Source organism: Notolepis coatsorum (genome assembly GCF_963971535.1).
Source record: "Notolepis coatsorum genome assembly, chromosome: 11".
Classification (NCBI taxonomy): Eukaryota; Metazoa; Chordata; class Actinopteri; order Aulopiformes; family Paralepididae; genus Notolepis; species Notolepis coatsorum.
The window spans coordinates 56,902,258-56,916,932 of NC_140175.1; the positions used below are offsets into that span (position 1 = coordinate 56,902,258).

Consider the following 14,675-nt stretch of genomic DNA (forward strand, 5'->3'; position numbering starts at 1 on the left):
GGTCCACAACGGGTGGAATCGAATCACGGAGCTATCCGTGCTTGGGCGGGATTGTGTTAAAAGTAACCTCGGTAACAAACATAATTGTCCGTGCGGAACCCTTATCCCCAACATATCGTTCCGTGGGTGTGTGTTGCTCTAGTTGTATGGTCTTAGGGGCACCACTGTTATGCTGGGGGTGTTGTTTACCCCCGGAAGATATGGGAGGACGGACTGCATGTTACGTTGTTGTTGTGAAGCTAGTGTATTAGCAGGTAGGCAGCGGTGTTGTGTATGAGAAGGGAATTATCAACCTATAAAACCCCATATTGAGCTGGAAATAAAGCACCATACAGAAAAGGAAACTATCTTCTTTCTTCCCTACAGTACTGCATGACAGATCGCTACATTATGTTGATCCACCACAATATAACACATTAAATAGCTTACATGAGTCTAACCAGCTAGCACTAACGTTAGCTGTTTTGCTCACACCAATTTATGAGGCTGTACCTGAGTGGCGAGACTAAACAAAAAAGACAAATCAAGACTAAACAAAGACTAAAATGCTCAGACCTGTAGTTGACTAAAACTGACTAAACGAAAAATAAATGAAGGTGACTAAATATGATGAAAACGAAAAAGAGCATTTGACACATGACTAAGACTAAAACTAAAATGTAAAATAGCTGACGAAATTTGGACATGGTAATGAAACAAAGGATAAACACAATTATTTTGAAGAAACTTTTATTGTAATACAGTAGATAATGTTGTCATATTACTGTGCAATATATATTCATTTTTCCAGATTGGAGGCTTATTCAGCAGCTTCTTTTCCCTGTAAAAGATAAAGATATTGAGACAATATCCAATGGAAGGTTTTGAGTCTTATCATACTTAAAATCCACTGTATGAATGTTCACAAATAACATATTCACATTTACCTTGCCAGAGTCACGGGTCTTAGCTCTCAGCTTGTTGACCTGGGACTCAGCAATGTCAGCACGCTCCTCAGCCTCCTCCAGCTCATTCTGAACCTTCCTGCACTTGGACAGGTGACCATTGGCCTGCTCCTCCTGTGAAAGTTTCATAGATCAGTATTACTTAGGAATAGAAAAGAGTAGAATGAAAAGCATGAAGAAAGACAAGTAGAGCATTTTGACTTAAAACAACGTACTGCTTCCTCAGCCGTCCTCTTGTAGGTCTTAACCTTGAGCTGCAGCTTGTCGACCAGATCCTGCAGCCTGGCAACATTCTTCTTGTCCTCCTCAGTCTAATGGAAGCAAGACATTCCAATTAATCAGCGAAATGAGGTAGCAATCAATCAATATTTTCCTTCAGTCAAAAGAAACACTAATGATGACCAAGTTGTCATGAATGTGAACATGACATACCTGGTAGGTGAGTTCCTTCACTCTCCTCTCGTATTTGCGGACACCTTTAACAGCATCTGCTCCACGTCTCTGCTCAGCCTCAACCTTTCCTTCCAGCTCACGCACCTTCAGAATTGAATAAAATATTAAGAATCCACTTTTCTCTGTAATTGTACAGATTACTTCAACAATATATATATATATATATCTTGACATGTGGCTATTATTTTCTCTTACCCTGGATTCCAGTTTCTGGAGCTGCTTGCCCCCCTTCATGGCCAGATTCTCAGCCTCATCCAGGCGGTGCTGGAGGTCCTTGACTGTGACTTCCAGGTTCTTCTTCATCCTCTCCAGGTGAGAGCTGGTGTCCTGCTCCTTCTTCAGCTCCTCAGCCATCATGGCAGCCTATAAGATAAATAATTTGTATTCACTTGAAATGTCATGAGAAAATGTTACATTGTTGACTGAAATTACATGAAGAAACCAACTCATCAGTGATGACCTTCTTGGCCATAAAGAAACTATCATATGAAATGTAAACCCACATCAGTGATGGCCTTCTTGGCCATAAAGACACTCATATGAAATGTAAACCCACATCAGTGATGGCCTTCTTGGCCTTCTCCTCTGCATTCCTGGCTTCCTGAACACTGTCATCTACTTCACCCTGGACTTGAACCAGGTCAGTCTCAATCTTCTTCTTGGTGTTCAGAAGGCTGGTGTTCTAAAAGAAAAACAGATTATACAGATAAGATTTTCAAGGATGGCTCGCACAACATAACTCAAATAAACCCATGCCTAAAAACAAATGATCAGATAATGTTGTTTGTTTACCTGAGAGTGCAGCAGTCCAACACGCTCACTGGCGTCCACCAGTTCCTGCTCAGCCACTTTGCGGCCTCTTTCTGTCTGCTCCAGACCAGCTCTCAGCTCCTCGATCTCAGCCACCATGAGTCCATTTCTACGGTCAACCATGGCAGCCTGCTCCTTCAGGTCTTCCTGTGCTCTGAGAGCATCATCAAGGTGCAGTTGGGCATCCTAATGTTAAAAGACATAGGTGACTGAAATTATCACAAAAGGTCAGAATGTGGCTACAATTAAGGGTATGCCATACATGTAAGGCAGGGCTGTACGTTAACTTTTTGTGCACATAGCACTGGTGCTACAGAGGTTGATCGTTTTGTAGCACAGGCCAAAATCTTGTAGCACAAGTATAAAATGTGTTATATTTGTAACAGTCACAAATGTGCCTATTGTATTTGTGTTATTTAGTTGCAGTGCCATGTTTGGCTGTCATTTTATGCTGACAAGTTGACGTCACACAGCCAGACACGTTACGTGTAAGGAATTATGGGATTTGGTGTTGGGTGTATGGACTCTACTAGGGGTGGGAATCACCAGTTTCATCACGATACGATACGATATAGATTCTTTGGACAACAATACGATATTTGCTGATATATGCCACGATATGATACGATGCAGGTGCCTGCAATCGATATGAGACGATATCATAACATAAGCCCATTTAACACAATCAGTAACATTTAGATCAACTCAAAAAAGGCAACGGAAATATCATTTGACATTTTTATTTTTGACCTCTTCCAGACTTTTAAAGGAAAAACAATCTATTGTTTTTAATACACATAGACCTCCTGTTCACTGTAAAGTGCCACGGTTTGATATATTGAGCTTTAAACTTTAAGTTAAATGTTTTGGAACTCACAACACGCAACCGTTTTATGTTGCATGATCATGAATACATTTATTTTGTATTGTATTTTTTATGTTTAAATATCAACATTATCTGTCCACCCTCAGTACATTTACTATCAATATAATATACTTGTCTGACTTCATGTGATCTTTCCAAACGCACACACACACACAGAGAAGGGAGAATGTCTGTCCCCTCCTCCTCACTCTGCCCGTCTGCTGTTCTCTCTATATGGCTATGAACAGCTTGTTGTTAGCTCATGCTAACGTAACGTTCTTTTCGGACTTTATGACGCGAGGATTGCAAAGCATGTTATATGCATTTGACCCGTTACCGAATAAAACAGCAGGGATTTGTTTTGGGTCGCGACAACACTATCCACTAGCTCTGTTTCAATGTCCGCGTTCCAAAGGCTACTGTCTGCTGCTGAGACAAGTCCTGCTCACCTGCTGTGTTGTGAGCTGAGCCGAGCGGATAGAGTCACTGCTCGCAACTCGCGGGGATATTGTTCGCTAGGGATTATGGGATTTGGTGTTTGATATATGGAGTCTTACGCAGAAGGGACATTGTATTTAATCGCACAAGACTACAAGTACCAAGTGGATAGCGCCGTGGTCCATTCATTTACCGTCACACTTTTTTTTCTTTTTTTTTTCCTGCGCCACGGGCCATCGCACCCGTGCTAGTGAAGTCAATTCATTCATCGCACAGACTGACGTCAGTGTCGCACGTGCGACATATATGTCGCACTGTACACCCCTGATGTAGGGTGACCAGGTGTCCCCCTTTTGGTTGTACTGTCCCACCATTTGACCGAATGTCCCACATGTTGAGAGGATGTCCCTCTTTTCGAAGCAAAAAAAAAACATTGGTCTAAAAGCCCCTCCTACAAAAACAGATATGTTAGGTGGTAACAAGCCGGCTGCCAGTGCCAAGATGAATGTGGAGAGATATAATTCTGTATTTATTTTGATTTAACCTTTATCTATTCGGTGAAGACGAGTTATTCTAATAAAAAAAATTACATTATCTATCTGTCCCACTTTGTCCCACCAAAATCTTACTGTTGTCCTGCTTTTGGACTTTTTGCATCTGGTCACCCTACATACATGCCTTTCAGCTCCAAGCAGCCATGGAATTGGAGCTTAATTTACAATATCTCATGCAAGTGGGGGACATCAACAGTAATACAAAAATAAATGTAAACATCAATTAACTCATTGAGCGCCAATCACGAGATATCTCGTTTCTGAGTGCCAGCGGTTGAGTGCCAAAAACGAGATATCAGATTTTTAGTTCCTTTTTCCTTTTTTATTATTCTAAACACCTGCACAGGCCTTTGTGAGTGTGGCTGGGACCTGCAATGACGATTGAATTCCAACAGGTGGCCGTATCGCCTACCTTATGAACTGCATGGGCTAAACACAACCAGTGTTCGAATTATGAGGGGGCCAATGGGGGCTCAGCCCCCATAGCTAGAGTCTGAGCCCCCATAGTCAAGACCCGGGGTCTCTTAAAAAAAATTATATAATCTTTTTTTTTTTTTTTTTATGTACGAATTCGTATTTATGTTACCTAAATAAATTGTTAATAGATAATATTTTTCTTTTCAGTTTTTAAAAGAACAGAGTAATTAATGTTGTGGAATAGGCTGCATTTCACCTCCAAGCCGCTATGCGTCGTCCATGAGCGTCGCCCATAAGTTTAACGCTACTCCAACCTAGTGAAGAAGAAGCAGCAAGCAGCTGCTGTAAACACAAGGCTGCCGGTCCGTGTCCTGCAACTGAAAACATAAACACTAAACGGTACGCCACATGCCACCAAAAAAAATTCTCAACCCGCCGCAAGGCTGTACAAAGCTGGACAGCTTTGGTTTTATAAAAAGGCCAAAGACTGACGCTGTTAGTGCAGCAGCTAGCAGCGCTACTGTCACTGAAGTTGACACTGCTAGTGCTAGTACTAGTGTTAGCTCTGCTGCTCCTGTGCGCAGTGCACCTGTTATAGTTACCGCGCCGGTCAGTGGAACTTTTGGAAAAATAAATATAGCTGGTTATTTGCCAAGGAGGGATGCATTGGCTGCCTTCCATGTAAAAACACCAAGACATTGTTAAATAAATCATTTGGAGCCCATTTGGCAGAGCAGTGGATGAATGGGACTGTGACTAGCTCTCAGAGCAAGAAGTTGAGGAAGAAAATATACTTGCACAGTGATAGCATTGCTCATAAGCAAGCTATAGAAATAGAAAGTCAAAACCAGAAGGAAGTGCTTCCAAAAAAAGTTAGCGAAATAACATCTGCTTTGCTCAAGGAGACAGCCAGTTCATTCAGGGCGGCATATACTGTCGCTAAAGAAAGGTTGCTGTATACCAAATTGAACCCCCTTATGACACTTAATGAGTTGAACGGTGCAACAGTCAGGCCAGCTCACCGATCCGATCATTTGGTCTCATTTTTCTAATTAAATTGTTGTATTTTATCAGATGCAAAATGCAAATAAGTAAATATGGCATTATATATCAGAGGTGAGTAAGAAAATGAACAAATATTGATGGTTAAGAATGAGACTGAATAATGACATCACACAATAGTCTAATGATTAGACTGTTGTGTGATGTCATTATTACTTAGTATTAGACTAATCCTAATGAGATATTCCTCTAAATATGACTTCGAAAACAGCCACAATTTCAGGAAAAGAATTGTAAAAAAAAAAAATTCAGGGGGCCCCCATAGCTCTCAGGTGATAATTCGAACCCTGAACACAACCAAATCACTAGCAGTGGCATGGCAGCACTGAGCAAACTACATAAATCTAACGTTCGACAATGGCGATCGCCTAGAACGAACTTTTGGATATTATGAAGAAGACAAAAACGGATTATATGGATGATGATTATGGGTGATAAGGTGCGTTTCCACCAGACTGTTGGACTCAGCACTTCTGGTAAATCATAAAAATACTAGTCAAACCGGCCGATGAGGAAACCTATTCGGCTCTTTGGTATAGTCTGGCCCAAGCAGACTAGGAGAAGAAAACAACGGATGAGGGCCACCTAACGTTATATGCATTGATCCTGTTCTGATTCAAGACACTTGGAGCGAGGGTGGAGAACCTTCTGACAAAGGTAATGTCTATTTTACGTCGGAAAACTACCCACTAGCCCCCCCCCCCCCCCCCCCCCCCCCCCCGGCTTTGTGAAGAAACATATGGTCATGTACCTGCTGAGGTAAGGTCTATCTTACGTCTATTTTACCGAACCCATCATAAAACATGCTTTTGTAATGATCGCAGCGTCGGAAAACTCCCCCCCCCCCCCTGATGGCTTTGTGAAGAAACATGATCATCTTTACCTCTGACCTGGCAATAATATAGGTTTCAGGCGAGCAGCCGCGAGAGTTGCGCATACGCCGTATAAAACACTCTATATCTCACAATCTAGAAAACCAGCCTGGATTATTGTGAAACAGGGAGATTTTTAGCATGGTATAGCGCACAAACAAAGGTATGTAGAAATAAACTGTTTCGTCCCTGTTGGAGTATAAATAGTGCCTGTCAAATGAACCATACTATTGTCTCCATAGCTATAATATAGAATATACGATGGGTCCGCAAACATAGTGAAAATTGTCAATAACGCTGGGGACAGGGAGTAAAGATGGAAAAACAGTGTGGCAGTCAATGAGTTAATGTTAAGCCTGTAGGTCCCCCAATTGGGGGACCCTGCTTTTCTTTATCATAAATCGATCAATAGAGATCATATTAGATCCCAAATTATCATATCATGGGGTATCATTGGAAAGCCACACTCATTGGCTACAACCCTGTCCAAATATTTTCGAGATCGCCAAATGATTGACTGAGCTAGATCCTCCGGAGGTCGGGCGTGGTAATGTGTACTTTGGCACATGCCTCACATATCGGCATGTAACTCACGAACCAATGAACGGATTTTGTCACCTGAAAGGGCAATTGACAGGCAACCAATAGGGCTATAATTCTATCTATATATTGTATTAAATGAAATGCACACCCGAGCCGCTAGCAAAGTGGTGCGTTGCGAATCGTCCTCATGAGGGCCCACTTGGATGTTAAGAGGTAATGTTTAAAAAAAGAAAAAGATTTGCCAAGAGTAAAGACCATAACCCTATCAAAACAGCAGTCAAAGTGTATATTTTCATTTTTACCGATGTTTTGTAAGGGTTCGATTTTTTCGATAAGGATTTATCGGAAAAATGCTAATTATATCTCTTTTATCGTAAAACCGTGAGGAAATTACTAAATCCAGATTTAACCCTGCCATTGGAAAGAGGAGCCTTTTCATATGACATACATATAAACCTTTCATATTTTGGATCACTGATTAATTAGCATATAAAGGTCTGTACTGTGACAGCGTAATACAAAGGTTCCTCATTCAGTACCTTGAGCTGTCCCTGAACATTCCTCAGTGACTTCTGGGCCTCAGCAGCCTGGCGGTTGGCATGACTCAGCTGGATCTCCATCTCATTCAGGTCTCCCTCCATCTTCTTCTTGATTCTCAGGGCATCATTCCTGCTCCTGACCTCAGAATCCAGAGTGCCCTGCATGGAGTCAATCACCCTCTGGCTGTTCCTCTTGATCTGCTCCATCTCCTCATCCTTTTCTGCCAGCTTCCTGTCAACCTCACCCTTAATCTGGTTGAGCTCCAGATGGACACGCAGAATCTTGGACTCTTCATGTTCCAGAGTTCCCTAAAAATATACATCCAATATATATAGTCCTGGTTCACTTTCGAATGTAATGGAAATATATATATATATCATTATTTGATTAACTGTAAAAACAAAATGTACGAACAAAATAACATTATAATGTAGAGATAATATTTACCTCAGCTTCCTCAAGGGCTGTCTGCATCTCTGATTTCTCAGTTTCTACTGTCTTCTTGGCCTTCTCAAGCTCATGGATGCTCTTTCCAGTCTCACCAATCTGTTCAGTCAGGTCTGATATCTCCTCTGTAGATACCACAAAACAGGGATTAGAAACACTACATTGCAGCTGTCCTAGCTAGTGTGTTCATCTGCATCTATCATGGTATTAAGTAACAATTATTTTTCTTAATGGACTCACGCTGCAGGTTCTTGTTCTCGCGTTTCAGGGTCTCCAGCTGATCCAGGGCATCCTCATAGGAGTTCTTAATCTTGAATACCTCAGTGCTGAGAGAACGAGCCTCTTTCTGAGCTCCTTCCAGCTCTGCCTGGCCCTCCTCGAACTTCTGCTTCCACTCAGCCAGGACCTGCAAAGTAATTTAGAGAAATCTAACCTAGTATTTGGAGGAAAAAATTCTCAATACATGTCCTTAGTTAAAGTAATGAATATCAATGTACCTTGTCAAAGTTCCTCTGCTTCTTGTCAAGGTTGGCAGCCAGACCATTGGCCCTCTCCACATCAATCATGAGGTCCTCCACCTCACCCTGGAGTCTCTGTTTGGTCTTCTCAAGAGAGGCACACTTGGAGTTCACAGCCTCAATCTGCTCCTCAGCCTCCTGAAGGCGCTGGGCCAGCTTTTTCCTGGTGAACAGTTATTAAATGTAACAATGTTATGAAATGTAATGAACTATGTTTGTTGAGATGTACAGTAGAAAATTACAAAATTGACTTACTTTGCCTCCTCAAGCTCCTCTGTGCGCTGGATAGCATCAGTTTCATACTTGGCCCTCCACTGGGCCACCTCACTGTTGGCCTTGGACATTCCACGCTGCAGCTCAGCCTTGGCCTCCTGCTCCTCCTCAAACTGCTCCCTCAGCAGGTCACAGTCATGGCGGGCTGATTGAACACCATGGGCAAGGGCATTCTTAGCCTAAAAAGGTTATTGAAATAAGTACAATTTAATTAGAGACAATAATAATTCAAAGAAAAATATCTGTCATACCTTTTTAAGAAGATTCTCCTCACCTTAACCTCCTCCTCAACCTGCCTCTTCAGCTCATCAATCTGCTGAGTGGAGGCCTGCTTGCCTCTGGTCAGCTGGGAGACAAGGGCTTCTTTCTCCTCAAGCTGACGACCAAACACACCTGATTTTGAAATTTGATTTATTTTAGATACGTTAGAGTAAAAAAAGAAAATGCTAGAGTAAAAAAAAAAAAACTCACCATTCTCAGTTAGAAGTCTTGCTCTCTGACCGCTGATATCATTTATCTGGCGCACATTCTTGTCGCTTTTGGCCTTCAGTTCACTAAGTTGGTCCTCAAGGGTGCGACTCATCTTCTCAAGATTTCCCTGTTAATCACATTGAATGGGTTGTGTATTTTTTTCAGACATGTGTTCTACACATGAATGTATATGTACTGTGTAGATTAGTATACCTTGGCCTTAGCAACAGCTTCCATGTTGCTGGAGAGGTCATCAATCTCCATCTTGTATTCACTCTTCTCCTTCTCCAGCTTCTGCTTGACACGCTGGAGGTTGTCGATTTGCTCTCCCAGCTCTGCAACACTGTCAGCCTGCTTCTTGCGGAGAGCAGATGCGGTGGCTTCATGCTGGAGGGTGGACTCCTCAAGGTCACGACGCAGCTTCTGGAACTCAGCCTCACGCTTCTTGTTCATCTCAATCTGAGAAGCAGTGGCTCCACCAGCCTCCTCAAGCCTCTCACTGATCTCCTCCAGTTCCCTGGAGAGGTCAGCTCTCTGCTTCTCAACCTTGGCACGAGCAGCACGTTCAGCCTCAATCTCCTCCTCCAGCTCTTCAATACGGGCCTTTAAATGATTTAAAATTCATATGATGAGTGATTGCAATTCATAAGTTTGACAATAGGTTCATTGAAGGAAAATGAAGGAGCAGCCAGGTGTAGCGCTCTTTAATGTCACAACACAGAGGTGTTACACTCTGCACAAAGGGCATTTAAATTGTAACTCCTGGGCCCAAGTAAATTTTTCATACAACCGCTTACGATCAAATAATATAATTTCCACAAAAACCTGGAAAATATGGACTTTTTAACTTTTGAAAATAAAATCATTTAGCTAGTGATATCTCTGTTCCTGGCAATACCTGAAGATCTAACTAATGCATGGAACACAATTATTCATAAACATTAGATTCCTATGCAATGGAATCATTATTTACTGTTAATGTTCCAGCAAACAACTACACATTTTGCCTTGGTGGTTTTGGACTGGGACATAGCTACCACATCATAACAAAATTATATAGTACCAACACTCGCAATAATAAATCTTGTATCTTTATCTTGCCTAGCCTCAGATTGTGGCTCTCTCTTGCTACTGAGTGTCATTGCAAGGGTAAAGTAAATTACAATTGAAAATCAATAGTAATCAGTGTTGTACATTTCGGAATTGATTTAGAACCGAAACTACTTATTGGCACTACTTTGGTGGATTCAATGAATAAATGCCATACTCTCAGCCAATCAGAATCTAATGTTTGGCAAATACGTTGTACGAAAGAGGTAAAATATAATCGTACTCACCTGCAGCTCCTTGATCTTCTTCTGAAGCTGAGCACCCAGGGACTGCTCATCCTCAATCTTGTTAAGCAGCTGGGCAGTTTCAAAGTCTTTCCTATAAGATTCATAAGAAGAAACAGTATAGTCACCTCATCTTCACACAGTATATTATGTCATGCATGAGAAAATATACAGTACAGTATATAAGTGAAACCCAATCTATATTACTTCTTGATCTTCTCATCAGACTGCTGCTTGTCATTCTCCAGATCCATGATGGATTCTTGAGCCAGTTTCAGGTCACCTTCAAGCTTCCTCTTGGTTCTCTAAGGTCCATGCGGAGCTTCTTCTCTTGCTCCAAAGAACCTTCAAGCTGTGAATTTAAGTTTAGAAATTGGTCAACAATAGGATTTTTAGATGCAACCAAGCAGCTAGTATAAGTTTGTCTATCGGTCGAACCGTCCCAAAATGTTAATAACTAGTTTGCCAATACATAATGATAGATATTGGTGTGTCAACACACCACATCACATTTCATGCCAGTTAATCAGATCGTTGCCAAACATTCAAAGATAAACACCATAAATCTGATTGACAATAGACTTTGTGCTCATCCTAGCTATCCCTTTTCTACAACTTCACCAGTACGACGACCCATGTCTGCCATATTGCATTTTTTGCCATTTAGAATCTTTCCACCACTCCTCCAAGCCTGACTATTCACCTGATTCTCACAACGCTTGCTGTGTGGCATCTAGAGCACAGCTTCTTGAAATGTGTATTTCTGAAAGGCACTGTAAACAGGAAGTGACACCACACTTGACACACATGCTTGCTCCATGATAGTAAAGAGATGTCCAAAGGTTTGTGTGAATCAGTCACATGATGGTGATATTCACAAAAATCATATAATAGAGACATTACATTTGCCACAAAGATTTTGATGTGGCAATTGATCACTCTAAATATCACAGCAATCACCCAGATGGTGGCGCTAATGTTCAACGTTGAAAAGCAATACATTGTACACTTCAGAGTCCATTAAACATGGGACTTTGTACATATATCCAGCTACAACACTGGTGCGCCAATTACATAATTGCATAAAGCTAATGGATCCCGTGTTCAGGTTAAAGCATTTCCAGGCAGCAATAAACTGTAAATGTAACATTTCCTAATGACAAATTGGTCATAGCTCATCTCAAATGTCCTGCTTGTTTTCTTCAACATTTTTATAGAACTCATAACTCACATCATCCACTTGCTGCTGCTCAAGCTTGGTCTTGGCCTTGGTCAGAGTGTTGACTTTGTCTTCCTCTGCCTGCAGGTCATCAAGAGTCTGCTGATGTGCCTCTTGGAGGGCTTTCTTCTCCTTTGTCAGCTTAGCAACGCTCTCATCCTGAGCGGCCATCTCCTCAGTCAGGTTCTTCACCTGAATAAGGAATACAAATCATGTTATCATAAATGAATGATCATCTTGTTATCGTTTGATCATTTAGCCAGAGGGAATACTTATGAACCTTGTTCTCAGTGGCATGTTTCTCCTTCTCCACTTTAGCCAAGGTGAGCTCCAGGTCATCAATGTCCTTCTTGAGCTCAGAGCATTCATCCTCCAGTTTCCTCTTCTTGGCAGTCAGCTCACCATTAATTTCCTCCTCATCTTCCAGTTTCTCAGTTGTCTCCTTGAGTTTGGCCTCAAGCTGGATCTTACTCTTGATAAGTCCCTCACATCTCTCCTCAGCATCTGACAGATTATCTGATTCCTATAGGGCACAATAATAATGATACTATTATTCTCTATATGTCAAAACAGAGAGACAGTTTATAATTTACATATATCAACAGTTTCTAGACAGTTGAAGTCTACTTACAGATGCCGCTAGCAGCGACAGATCATTCTTCTCTTGGAGAAGAGACACCATCTTCATCTCCAGCTCCTTCTTCTTAGCCAGAGCAGCGGCCAGGTCTGTCGTCATCTTCTCATAGTTCTCCTTCATGTTAGCCAACTCCTTCTCAGTCTCAGCAGTCTTCAGAAGAGGTTTGATCTTGTAGTAAACCTTCATCCATGGCCAGTGTTTGACATTCATGAATGAGCGGATGTTGTATTGGATATAATAAATAGCTTCCCTGTGAAAAAAAAGTTGCTGTTATATAATAAATTAATTTCAGCATGTTTTTTAACATAACAATGTATTTAGAATGTGGCTGTTTTCAACGTGCCTTCTCGCCGTCATCTTCACAAACTCCCTCCTCATGAGGAAACCACGGCAAAGAGACTGAGTCATTCTGACCAGACTAGCCAGCTTCTCATCTCTCATCTCCTCAAGGACACCCAGCAGACCAGCTTTGAAGAACACCTGAATAAGACGAATGACATATTCATAATGACTTTGGTGGTTTTTACTAAGGGATCATTTATAAAACTCAGACATGGATTTTTCATAGATGACATTATCACTGAAACAGTTATCATGTGATTAATTCCCATACCTACTAGATGCCATTCACTTCATATTCATCTGCAACAATGTCAAAATCAAACATAAGAGAATCCAAACTTAGGTTGCTTTCACACATTTTGAATAAAAAAATTATTCGCTTTTGTTTCATATTGGCAATTAAAAAACAAACATTGGACATCATTTTGAATGCTAATGAACCTATATAATATTCAGATTCAGGCTACGTTTAGATGGAGAGAGTCTGAACAGAAACCGCAAAAGTCGTCTTGCGGTCTCACTTTTAATTTTGCGTTTAGACTAGTGTTTTGGGATGGAATTCTCCGTGCAGACGAGGCTGTAACGACTCAAGACGACTGAGCCCCGCTGTCACACGATTGGCGCATATGTCACATGACGTGCTGTGAAGACCCGCCCTACTCTGCCTCTGATTCGCAGACTGTGGGTGGGGAATGTGATTGGACCAAAGCAGAGTCACTCACAGACAGTGGGTCCAGTCACGCTGCGGGACAGATTCTTGTGTATTTAAAAGTACTGCCAATGTAGCCTTCAGGTGATCGCCATGGATAGAATCAGACATGCTTTGTTTACGCTTCTTGGCTACTGGCGCATGCCTGTGATGTAAGCAGTACGCGCGACGAGAGCCTTGACAACCCTTTCGTCATCGTTTTATGCGGTTTGACAGTTTAGATGATAGCGCAAAGGTTTATCGTTTCTAGGAATTCCACCCTGGAAGGTAGTCTCACTTTTTTGCTGTTTCACCAAGTAAAAACGCAGTTTCCCGAAAAAAAAATTTTGCGGATTCACCTGCTAGCGTTTCCGTCTAAACAGGGCCTCAGATTCAGAGTATTTATTTGCCACATAGAATCATACAATCAGAGTTTCTTCATTACACAATCATAATTATCATTCCATGGACAAAAGGAGCAGGGAGAAGAATAAATATTGTTATCTCTGCTTTGGCTTGCACAGATCATGCAGTTCTGAGCTACTTTGTTTTCCAAGTTATCTTTCCCAGCCTTCGCCCTCTTTTCTTGACCCTCCAATCACAACTGTTGCTTTCCTCTGACAATTTTGTTTTGGTGATTACTTATACACTACTGTGATCTGAATTATGCATGCAAGGTTTGTTTAGTATCACAACATTATATGGCTATTCTTATTTTTTTGGTCGATTTTTTATTGGTTTTTACTACCAGTCCGGTAGAGAGAGATAGAGAGAGAGAGAGAGAGAGAGAGAGAGAGAGAGAGAGAGAGAGAGAGAGAGAGAGAGAGAGAGAGAGAGAGAGAGAGAGAGAGAGAGAGAGAGAGAGAGAGAGAGAGATAGAGATGAATCCTGATGAATTGAAAATGGGGGACCCTGATGTAAACAAGATGAAAGTCTTTCTCTGGTCTGCATCCCCTTAACAATTGTGTGTATTGAGCCGTACTGTATTGTACCCATTCTGCAATCTGTTAATAAAGTTTTCAATCAATCAATCAATCAGAGAGAGAGAGAGAGAGGGGAAGAATGGGAGACAGAGCAGGGGAAGACATTCGGCAAAGAACGCCGGGTCCTGGAATCGGCCGTGTTTTGATGCAGCACATTACGTGGTTCGACAATCGGGCGCCCCATTATATGGCTATTTTGACCTCACAGCGGAAATAATAGCATTGTGATTATGAAAAAGTGTATATTTGGAAATAAATGGAAAAC

General features: G+C 41.6%; 1 protein-coding gene and 1 pseudogene across 2 annotated transcripts in view; both read right to left on the reverse strand.

The window, feature by feature from the left end:
* LOC311237278 (myosin heavy chain, fast skeletal muscle-like) overlaps positions 1-14,675 on the reverse strand; it is a gene marked incomplete at both ends in the record, with an annotated part of 213,478 nt that overhangs the window by 119,484 nt on the left and 79,319 nt on the right. The window lies entirely within an intron of this gene.
* Positions 1-14,675, reverse strand: part of LOC311236441 (myosin heavy chain, fast skeletal muscle-like) — a 30,164-nt pseudogene that overhangs the window by 5,597 nt on the left and 9,892 nt on the right. Inside the window, exons 20-39 of the transcript in view lie at positions 12,749-12,877; positions 12,392-12,577; positions 12,041-12,283; positions 11,773-11,952; positions 10,749-10,893; positions 10,545-10,635; positions 9,421-9,810; positions 9,238-9,334; positions 9,011-9,129; positions 8,719-8,915; positions 8,443-8,626; positions 8,186-8,351; positions 7,946-8,070; positions 7,498-7,806; positions 2,190-2,393; positions 1,954-2,079; positions 1,593-1,760; positions 1,377-1,481; positions 1,160-1,255; positions 927-1,058 (exon numbers count right to left, since the gene is read on the reverse strand). The product of the transcript in view is annotated as a myosin heavy chain, fast skeletal muscle-like (transcript). The remainder of the gene's footprint in view (positions 1-926; positions 1,059-1,159; positions 1,256-1,376; positions 1,482-1,592; positions 1,761-1,953; positions 2,080-2,189; positions 2,394-7,497; positions 7,807-7,945; positions 8,071-8,185; positions 8,352-8,442; positions 8,627-8,718; positions 8,916-9,010; positions 9,130-9,237; positions 9,335-9,420; positions 9,811-10,544; positions 10,636-10,748; positions 10,894-11,772; positions 11,953-12,040; positions 12,284-12,391; positions 12,578-12,748; positions 12,878-14,675) is intronic.